Source organism: Ixodes scapularis, unplaced genomic scaffold (genome assembly GCF_016920785.2).
Source record: "Ixodes scapularis isolate PalLabHiFi unplaced genomic scaffold, ASM1692078v2 PGA_scaffold13__105_contigs__length_92229423, whole genome shotgun sequence".
In the NCBI taxonomy this organism is placed as follows: Eukaryota; Metazoa; Arthropoda; class Arachnida; order Ixodida; family Ixodidae; genus Ixodes; species Ixodes scapularis.
This window is the reverse complement of record NW_024609839.1, coordinates 47455046-47463420: the sequence shown is the minus strand read 5'-3', so window position 1 is coordinate 47463420 and position 8375 is coordinate 47455046. Positions and strand designations below refer to the sequence as shown.

The 8375-nt window shown below is 44.7% G+C and overlaps 3 non-coding genes across 3 annotated transcripts; all 3 read left to right on the top strand.

Moving 5' to 3' along the window:
- Positions 1 to 981: 981 nt before the first annotated feature.
- Trnag-gcc lies at positions 982 to 1052 on the top strand. Its single transcript has one exon. It is a non-coding gene; the product is annotated as a tRNA-Gly (tRNA).
- Positions 1053 to 2093: 1041 nt separating this feature from the next.
- Positions 2094 to 2164, top strand: Trnag-gcc. The gene has a single exon. It is a non-coding gene; the product is annotated as a tRNA-Gly (tRNA).
- A 3531-nt stretch (positions 2165 to 5695) lies between these two features.
- Positions 5696 to 5766, top strand: Trnag-gcc. The gene has a single exon. It is a non-coding gene; the product is annotated as a tRNA-Gly (tRNA).
- The last annotated feature ends 2609 nt before the right edge of the window (positions 5767 to 8375 follow it).

Genomic DNA, 8375 nt, shown 5'->3' with positions numbered 1-8375 from the left:
TGCATCGGCTTTTGCTCGTTCGTGGTGTGTATGGCCTTTGACCTTCGTTGCATAACGACGTTTTCACGCTTCGAGCGCACCTTCGGGGGTCCCGAAGGTGTCGCGCCGCGAGCCCAGCCCGACGGCGATCGGTCGGCGGCGGCCCACGTGTGCAAGCTCGCCGAGCCGCCGCCGCCGGGTCATCGGTTTGTGCCGTCCGCGAGACGGTAACCTTTGCAAGGAGCGAAAGTATGCAGAGGAGCCGGTTAGGATAACATCTTAATATAAGCCCTGAGAGACGATGAGAGTTTCTTGTCCGTTATTTGATTTATCCTTTTCTCAGGGTTAAGGTTATGACGGTAACATTGCGTTCTTTACCAATATTTCGCAAAATCGTAACAATTTTTCTACAAGCGACTCCTAGAGCCCCTCGTCAAATAATGAAGCGCACAGTTAAGCTGTGTTTTTTTCTTTTTCTTAGCGACACGGCAGCCCTTCGCGTCAAAACTTCGTCAGCGGCATTTCGAAACTTTTTGCTCGTAGGGCAATCGCACAAATGTCGAAAAATTCCACACGTACTGGATAAACGTCATCATCGTAAGCTCAGCACGTTTTTCTAAGTTCACGGTACCTTTGTTGAAAATGTGGTGCATTTTAGCGCATATCCGGGCCGATAGCGGCATCCTACGCCTTGGTAAACGCATCCGCGCGGTGTGAAGTCAACCACCAGTATGGTGCGGGGTCCCGTCCTTCCCTAGATGTTCCCTAGCGCGACGTCACTTGCAAGGCATGTATAAGCACGACTCCCTGATGGGAAACATGGATGACTAACATCCTCGTTCTAATTGCCCGAAGTGGTTTCCGACTCAGAGGTGTAGGTCCCTCGTTTTCCGCGGCCTAATCTAAGAAAACTGCTGCTGCCGCTTGTTGGCAGCAGACGCACTATTAAGGTCACCGACTTGCTCTGTTCGCTTGGAGAGTGGCTAGGTTGCAGATATAGGGGCGTCGGTGGTTCAGTGGTAGAATACTCGCCTGCCACGCGGGTGGCCCGGGTTCGATTCCCGGCCGACGCATTTCTTTTTAACAATAAAAAAAAAAATGTTGGCCTCTCCAAATTGGAGAGCTTTTTGTTGCGGGGAGTACCCTGCCCTACCGTATCGCTATAAATGAATGTCCTGTCTAATTTCCTCTCCAAACTTTTTTTTTTTCTTTCCGTTGTATGCTTTTTTTTCTTTTCTTGGCTTCCCATTAATCTTTTTGAGAATTGACTTTTCTGGAAGTTTATGAGGTAACCACCCCCATAAAACTACACCTTAAGCTTCACTTAGAATTTGGGAAGAGAACGCGTACTTCTTCAACGTTAAAGGAACACTGCACCGAAATTGTAGCGCCTGTTTTGTTGTCAAAATGTCAACCCCGTTCTGGGCACACCACGGAAACCAATTTTCCCTAGAGAAGACGGTAAAACATTATTTTAAGAGCAATAAACCAAATGTAGTTATGTCACTCTATAGTCGGGACTTAAAATCAGCGCCGTTCCTCAGGAAGTACGGCAGGAAGCTTCGTGCGAGCGAACCCTCCGATGGCTTATCTGTGAGAGCTCGCTGGAATCGGTCCTTGCGAAATAAAAATGCAGCCTACCGTTCAATGTGCAAGGGTGCGATTGTCATTATCAGATGGAGTTGATCATAGGTAACTTATTTCTGAACATGAGAAGTTTATTTTAAGGTTCAATTTATTGCCCCTCTAATGGCGGCATATGTTTTGATTTCACTCTATCAAAAAGCGATATAAGTGTCATTACTGCTATTTCAAGGAATAACTGCAGCCTGCCGAAAAAAGGTCCGTAATGAAGCCTACGACAACTAGTAAATATATCTTAAATTCTCGTTACGTAAAAGCACGACGCCCGAAAGGCGTGACTAACATCCTCGTTCGAATTGTTCAAAGAGGTCCCCGGCGCAGAGGTGTAGGTCCCTCGTGTTCCGCGGCTTAGTCTAAGGCACAAATGAAAACGCAGTCCGCTCCTGGCGCGCGTCGGCACCAGAGGCACCGCATTTAGGTCATCGGCTTGCCCTACTCGCTCGGACAGTCGCTGGCTCTCTCCCAACGGCGCGTCGGTGGTTCAGTGGTAGAATACTCGCCTGCCACGCGGGTGGCCCGGGTTGGATTCCCGGCCGACGCAGAGTTCTTTTTTTTTTTTTTCTATTTTTTTATGTTTTTTTTTTATATAAAGCAGCGTTTTCTTTCTTTTTTTTTTTTTTTGCAAAGCGCATTTAAAGCGCATATAAAAAAAACTTTCCTTCTTCCCTTTTTTCTCATCCCCACTCCAAAAAGTAAAAAAAAAAAAGAAAAATGAAAATAATATAAATGTGTATCTTATTGAGTATAATAAAATGAAAATAATATACATGCGCTCTTAAATGCAATAGCATTTCTTCTTGCCGTAAATACCGTTTTTTTTTTTCTCGTACATTTTTTAACATTTAATTCGCGTGCTTGAGTGACCCTAAAGGATAAAACGTTAATCTCCGACAGTCCCTAATTTAAGGGACTGCGGGGTTGTATTGCATATGCACCTGTGGGGACGGAACGCATGCCATGTAGTACATCGCTTGAGGGCAGGCACTGGTGCTTACCTGGATGTGGCAAGATTTCTGAAGGATCTACAAGACGCGTATAACGTTAAACACGTTGCGCAACTAAAGCATTTAGAAAGTAATGTGCTCTTGGTTTTTACACTCTTCCCAGGACCGTTTGGACAACATTTACGCGCTTATCGAAGGGGCTCGTCGAAGTATTGAAGTACGAAGCCGTTATTCTCTAGTAATACGGGCCTATAGTAACAACGAAAGAAATTAGGGCTGTGGAAAATCGCTTTGTGTCCTTAAATGTCACATAAGTACGCGAAGGAAACGTTAAAAAAATCTACGAGAAAATTTCATTCTTTTAATGAAGGGGTCGACAACCATTTGCAGCGGCGGACCGAGTCGACACGAAGCCGATAAGGACGGGTCTAGACGCCATGTTGCGAAGGTGCGAGGGAGTGGGAAGTCCAAAGAAAAGACAAGAAGTAGAGTGACGGCGTTCTATGCCCAAGTTTGGGTTGCCGGACGATGCCCTCTGGAAGTGCACATCTTAGAAAGGATAATGGATACGAGGGAGAACCGAGATGTACCATTATGTGAGCAGCCTACCCCACGAGCCTTGAGCGAGGAACATAAAGATACGCGCTTTTGAACTCCGTTGCCCATTAAGTCCATACGCAGCCAAACTATGGTGCCTGGAGCGCGTCTCCGACTGGTGAGTTTCGCAGCCTATGCCGCCCATACTTCAAAAGTGGTACCGAAGTGGCAGCCAATGACGTCACAGAAGCCCAAGTGTCATGCTGTTGCATGTCACGATCCTGGCGGTTGGTCGCAGAAATGCTAACGAGAAGCTGCGAGTAGCACAAGTGAAGGCGACTGTCGCTGTCGTCACGGCGTCCCAACTTCTGGCTGCCTAAGCTTCCGAGGACTGCCACACTGGAAGGCAACCTGCAGCAGAATAGGTGCCTGCCACGTAAACCACAGCTATTAGGACGCCGCCAGGATCGTGACTGGCGACAGCTTGACACTTTTATGACGTCATCAGGCGGAAATCCAGGGACCACTTTTTTGGACGCGGTAAAGACACCAGTCGGAGACGCCTTCCAGGCACCATAGCCAAGCGCTAACGATCTGACGGAGGCAATCGAGCCACGCCAAGAGTGTATCATCACCCGCAATATTTGGCGGGTTGGCGATGGCCGACTAAAACAAACACGAGAATTTCGTGCTATCGGCACGCCGGAAAAGAGAGAACAGCGTTTGGCTATGGAAAAAAGAATCAAGGTAGACTGGCTCTACTATACCACCGAGTGATCAGCCGGGGAACGAGGTTTGTCTCAATTTAATCCGCGTAATATATGGCCTTCATAGAAGGAACGTAAAAATGCTATTCTATTTTGACGTAGTCTGCAGCGAAACGTAATAAACACCACCAATTTATTTTTTATTTTTTCTCTTCAGCATTTTCACAGCTTCGTCCCAGGTGATAAAAACCCGAGAGGCACTGCTCGCTCTTTTATCCTCCGGGAGTTGTTTCCTAATGTGCGGTTATCGCAAGACGTCAAAGAGTGTCTGGAGGCATAACAAGAGGCGAGATAGGGCGCTAGATTGATAACTTGACAGTGAACAAAGTGCGAGGACCGTGCAATGTCTTCATGAGAAACAAAGACATGTCTATCACTTCGTCAATTGTTCCATCCTGCAGAACAGTGGACTTCTGCTTCTTCACCCCTATTGGTATCTGTAATATACAATTTTTGTGTATATCTCCGTGTGTATTCCCCGCAGGGCTCCCAGAGGGGAGCCTCAAATACTAAAATTAAAAGGTTGATCGTATATTTCTTGGGTGGGTTTATCTTTGCATCTGTTAGTTTTGCGGTGAACTTTTGGTTCGGGAGATTTTCTCCGGTGACCTTCTCGGTGGTGCGCTGCTCTCTGGAGGAGAAAAGCTCACCGGAAAACCCGTGGATGCGGAAAAGAGCTCACCAGACTTTTGATTGATGTGGAGAAACGCTCACATATAGGAACCGATCAAACATTATTTCTTTGCAGCTCTTGATATTTTACTGAACTCCGTTTTATGAAAGTCAATTAGTCGAACGCCATTTAATTTAACCCAATTTCAACGAAGCCGTTTCGTATAACGCCGTTTTATCGAACATAAAGTTTTCTGGCCAGATCGTTTTTCGTTTTTATAAATAGTGTCTTTTCTTTGCATCCAAAAGACAAAGATATTATGTTACTTTTTTTTTCTTTTTTTTTTCGCTTTGTGGTAAGGAATGGCCTTTTTCGGTGATGTAGCCTAAGAAGGACTTGTTCCTTTTGGGAGATCTGTATTCGTCGGGTGCAGCGACGAAACTCACATTGTTGCTGCTCCGTAGGACTCAAACTTGAGGCAATATCCAGTCTCCATGTAAAAGAAAACAGAAAAAAAAGAAAAACGCGTTACCGACGTTTTTTATTCTTCAGATTTTCTAAAACTGCGTATTGGTCTGCCTCTTCCCCATTTTTCTTAGAAAGTAAGCTCTTCTTTTAGGGCTCAACGAGACCACTTGGTTTTACAAAAAAACGAACGCGCAAAAAGAGCAGCATGAACGGTAATGAAAGAACGGTTGATTTGCTTGTGGTTGCCCGTACTAAACTACACTAATTAATATATAAAAATTGTGCATGGTAATTTCGAAATTATGAATCCCGAAGTCATGAAATCGTTGTTACCCGTCCACGTTTGCAAGTCCGGTCTTAGGGCGCCGCCATCTTGCTCGGTAGGGGTGCGCTTTGGCACGGCCATCATCCGATTACGACGCTTTAGTAAGGCTTCGTAATCAGGTTATAAAGCGTCCAAGCGCACTCCCATCAAACAAGATGGCGGCACCCTAAAGCCGGACTTGCAAACGTGTATATGCACACGCGCTAAAGGTGGTTATGCTTGACAAACTTCGTCGTTTAAATCGTCCGAAGATATTTTCGACGCCGAGGTGTATAGACCACGTATTGTCCGCGGTTGCATGTTCGACAAAAATAGAACACGCGGTGCGCCTCTGCCGCCTGTCGGTAGCCGAAGCGCAGGATTGAGGTCATCGGCTTGCTTTGCTCGCTCGGTGAGTCGCTGGGCCGGGGACATAGGGGCGTCGGTGGTTCAGTGGTAGAATACTCGCCTGCCACGCGGGTGGCCCGGGTTCGATTCCCGGCCGACGCATGTCTTTTTTTTTTTTTAGCATCAATAAATATATTTTTTTTCTTTACTTTCCTTAATTGTATGGATATTTGCCTTTTTGGGAATAATAATATAATGAATTTATAACAATAATAATATAATGAATAATCTCCACCGATCAGGAAAAAGCTGTCAGGTACAGGTTGACGGCTCCCGACGGTCTGCAGAAAGGAGCAACAGAGCCGGGAAAAACAGTAATCAAGAGAAAAAAAATATACCAAGATTTCCGGTAAAGTTATCGCTCCGCCCTTCCGGGCATGCGGTTCGTCATTATCACGGCCGGTTCCACTTGCTTAGGCGATCTGGCCGCGATAATGGCGAATCGCGTGCCCGGAAGGGCGGAGCGATAACTTTACCGGCGCTCTTTCCGGTTCTGTTTCGGTTTGACGCCATTTACCAAAGTGACATTTCTCGACACCGTAGCGCCTACTAAGGATTTTTTATCCATATTTGACGACACGGCTAGACCATACTGTGGCCGATCTTCAGTCCTGTATATGCATTAGGTGCCCGCAAGTGAAAAATTAAGAAGTTAATTAAACGTTTTAGGTAATTAACTAACTAATTACCTAATTTCAACTTTTTTCTAGAGGCCGCCATGGCCACTAACACTTCCCCAGGGCTCAAATTACTCTATCTCACGTTCCCTTTTCTTGAAAATTTAGTGAAGCTAAAAAAAAGAAAAAAAAAAAAAAACACCCTGTATATCACTGAACGAGTACAATTTAGATTTTCCTTGCACTTTTCGAATCGTCTATTCTGACATTTCGAGTGTCAAGTTGGCCTTGCACAAACTTGTGAATACGTTCTTTCTCACGAGTCACGACCCGAATATAGCCACGTGTAGATTTCATGAAAAAAAATCTAGTTATCTTTACTCACGCGCTTTTGCTTTGTGACTGAACACTTACATCTTAGTGTCTTGAAGCACTATCTATGTTGTGGTTTTTCTTCTTTTTTTTTTTTGTGAAAACGCTTCTTAATCGAGTGAAAACCGTGAAACAACAATACACGCGAAGGGCACTGCGCATGTTTTGTATTTTGATTAGCGCCAGTACTCCACACTGCGCATGTTTCATATTTTGAGGATACTCTGGCGTGAAAATTTTCAGACACTAATTTCGAGAAGCAACTTCTGCTAAGTTACAATATGAAGTAAAAAGCGTACTGTTTAATTTTATGCAATCAAACTTGGTGAGGGGCGTTTTCTAGTTTTTCCTATTTTTTTGTGTTATAGAAACGTAACTGAAAAGTAACGTCGTTACTTGTTAAAAATAACTGTAACTGTAACGAGTTACTCATTTGTTGCGGTAACTGTAACGGTAACTTCGCTACTTTTTTCTGAAAGTAACTGTAACTGTAACAAATTACTTTTTAAAAGTAACTTACCCAAGACTGCCCAAATAGGATAAAGGCTCTAATACCTTTTAAGTAGCACGGCAGTTAATATCACATCCTTTTAGAGTCGACCTCTCTGTTGAACATAAAAGAACACCCCGAGACTGGGAAGAGTGTTGAACATTATTCAGCGGAAGGCGGTGCGCCCCCTTCTGATAACATTGTGCCTGTCGTAGTCGCTATAACCGATGATGGCATTGTTAATTGTCGCGACCTTTTTGATGGCGCTCATTTGGAAGATCGTTTTGTGTCCCCTTCGCGTCTTCAAAAACAAAGGAGTGAAGGAACAAAAAGAAAAGGCGCGCAGAGATCCGCTACACCAACACGCATGCATTTTGCCAGATATTTTTCCTTCTTAGGAAAAAAACATTTTGAACTCGGGAGTGTGCCTAATATAGTTTGTACGGAGAGTCCGGTACGTTGCATCAGTGTGTTTCTCCCTTCACCGAAGGCGAGCAAGCTGACGAGTTATGGATTGCAAAAAACCAAGCCACAAAAAAAGTATATATATATAACGGGCATGGTGGCGGGAGGCCGAAGGCGTGGGTATAAAACTGAGAAGAAAAAAAACCCTTAGTGAAAAACAGCAACAACGAACGATTTAATCTTCGACGTTTCGGCCGGAGTCCGGCCTTCGTCAGGAAGAACTTTTACAGAAAAAAAATTGGCTTGCTCTTTATGTTTATACAGCCTTGATGGAGATGCGCCTCAACGGGTAATCGGTCTCTTAGCTGTAGATGAGAAATTTAGCCAGTGCGGTACAACCGCTAACCTGGGATTTTTAACGTGCATCACGCAGTAGTAATCACACGAACGCGTGCCGGTACGAAACTCATCCAGATCGAAACGGGCGGAGCGAATATGCAAGACGCTAGCCGTCTTGCATATTCTTCTGGGCACAAGCTCGCCCCATTGAACGCTCATTTACTTCAGTTATTCGCCGCCTCATCGTTTGTCATCTGTGACAAAATGCATTGCCGGACTATGTGCGAAGTCTGCCGAATCGCGTCAAGGCGTATTTTTTAAAATAAAATATCAAACAAACAATCAAACAGGTCGTGAGGCATTAGAAAAATGATTTGTAAGAGCATTTTAAAATAAATTAGGGTCAGTAATGGTAGCAAATAAACTAGGGAGGTGGTTCCGTTCTTGTATTGTGCGAGGAAGAAATGATGAGTGAAATGCAGTGGTTA